Genomic DNA, 2572 nt, shown 5'->3' on the forward strand with positions numbered 1-2572 from the left:
TTTTTTCTATATATTTTTAGTTGTCCAATTAATTTCTTTCTATTTTTAGTAGAGACAGGGTCTTGCTCTTGCTCAGGCTGGTCTCGAAGTCCTGAGCTCAAACAATCTGCCCGCCTCGGCCTCCCAGAGTGCTAGGATTACAGGCGTGAGCCACCACGCAGGGCCAAAATAATTAGTTTTTCAATGTTGAACCAGCCTTGCATACCTGGAAGAAATCCCACTTGGTCATGGTATATAATTCTTTTTGTGTATTGTTCAATCTGTTATGTAGATCTGAGTTTCTGACTATATCATTTTTCTTCTTTTTTGAGGAATTTTTTTAAAAATCCTTTCTTGCAAGGGAGGTCTGTTGGTGACAAATTCTTTCAACTTTTGTTTGTCTGAGAAAGTCTATTTCTCCTTCACTTTTGAAGGACAGTTTCACTGGATACAGAATTCTGTGTTGGTGTATCCCCCCCAACTTAAATATTTTGCTCTATTTTCTTCTTGCTTACATGATTTCTGAAAAGACGAACAGTGTTATTCTTATCCTTGCTCCTCTATAGGTAAGGTGTTTTTTCCCCTCTGGCTTCCTTCAGTGTTTTTCCTTTGTCTTTGATTTTCTGCACTGTGAATATGATATGCTTGGGTGTATGTTATTTTGTATCTGTCCTACTTGGTGTTCTCTAAGCTTCCTAGATCTGTGGTTTAGTGTCTGTCATTAATTTGTGGAAATTCTCAGCCTTTATTGCTTCAAATATTTCTTCTGTGCCTTTCTCTTTTTCTTTTACTTTTGGTATTTCCATTATGTGTATTTATACCTTTTGTAATTGTCCCACAGTTCTTGGATACTCTGTTTTGTTTTTTCATTCCTATTTTTATTTCTATTTCAGTTTTAGAAATTTCTACTGACATTTCATCAAGTTCACTTATTCTTTCCTTGACTGTCAGCAGTCTGTTGACGAGCCTATAAAAGACATTCATCATTTCTGTTACAGTGTTTTTGATTTCTAGCATTTCCTTTTGATTCTTTCTTAGAGTTTTCATTTCTCTGATTTCATTAGCACCCTTAGCATATCAGTAATAGCTGTTTTAAATTCCCTGTCTCATAATTTTGTCATCTCTGCTCTGAGTTTGGTTCTGATGCCTGCTCTTCTCTTCAAATGATATTTGTCTTTAAGACTACCTCATAATTTTTTGTTGAATGCTGGACTCCAATTTTGGGGGTAGTGATTTGTCCCGTGACCTTAGTTCTCTGAGGAATCTAAGAAGAGTTAATTTTCAATTTGTTTAGCTTTTTTCTTGTTGTGAGGATAGGAGTGACAACTTCCAATTTCTTTACACTTTGGACTGTAAAGTGGAAGTCTTTTTGCCTTGCCTTTACCAGGGATTTATATTATAAATAGTTTTTCCCATTTTGTTAATGTATGACTTTGTTTATGGTGTTTTTTAGTATGCAGAAGTTTTTTGTTTTTGTGTAGTCTATTTATCAATCTTCATTGTATTTGGATTTTAGTCATAAAGAAAGCATTTTTCTATCCAGGTTTGTAGAAATTCACCCATGTTTTCTTCTAGTACTTATATGGCTTCCTTTTTTTCTTCAAACATTTTAACATTTCCATCTCAGATCCATTTGGAGTTTATTCCTATGTAAGGTATGTGACATGTCTATTTTTTTTTGAGATGTTTCAAATAGATATTAATATATTTGCTATTTAAAAAAAAAGACAATATGTATGATTCAATGTAGACTTTCACAAGCATTTAAGCAACCATATCATATAGAGCTATCTTGTCCAATATAGTGGCCACTAAACACAAGTGGCTATTTAAATTTTTAAACACTATTGGTCTAATTTTGTCTTTTTCCAAATGGCTACCCAGTTGTCCGAGTACCATTTAATAAAAAGTCAATTTTTGCCCCCCATGACCTTCTTATAGATCAGTGCCTTATGGTATATTTCTAAATAAGTATATATACTAATAAATCAACAAATATTTGAAACATTTATTAAAGAAACACAATAATGATGATTGTATTAATGATAATTATAGTTTCTAAGAATCAAGCACTTACTCTATGCTAGATTAGATACTGTGAGGTATGTTTTATTTACATTGTCATTTAATCCTTACAGTGATCCTGGAAATAAGGCACTATTATTGTTCCCATTTTATAGGGGAAGAAACTTGTACCTAGAAAGATTAACTTTCTCAACACACATAGCTTGTTTATGGGGTTTAGAGCTGAGGTTTAAAGCCATAAATCTCAGAGCCATAAAGCAGTCTGACTTTGAAGCTTGTGTTCTTAGCCAATGTGTATATAATAAAGTTATTGAAAAGTTTTTTGAGATCTTCAGTAAATTGGTTTTTTTTATTTCAGTTTTACTTAGAAATAATTGATAAATGTTGAAGTCATACTGTCGGACTTAAAAGCTTGTTATTTTTAATTATTGCTAATGTGTTTAGTGCTTCAAGTAGAACAACAGATTAAGTATATACAAGAGAAAAGTATGTATAGTTCATTTTGCAATGAGATAAATTTTTAAAAACTCACCATAATAAATTATTAATTTTACTAAATTAGGATTGG

General features: G+C 32.2%; 1 protein-coding gene across 3 annotated transcripts in view; it reads left to right on the forward strand.

The window, feature by feature from the left end:
- EHBP1 (EH domain binding protein 1) overlaps positions 1-2572 on the forward strand; it is a 345442-nt gene that overhangs the window by 35975 nt on the left and 306895 nt on the right. The gene's annotated exons all lie outside the window — the stretch shown is intronic.

This window comes from Propithecus coquereli, unplaced genomic scaffold (assembly GCF_000956105.1).
Source record: "Propithecus coquereli isolate 6110/MARCELLA unplaced genomic scaffold, Pcoq_1.0 Scaffold138, whole genome shotgun sequence".
Taxonomy (NCBI): domain Eukaryota; kingdom Metazoa; phylum Chordata; class Mammalia; order Primates; family Indriidae; genus Propithecus; species Propithecus coquereli.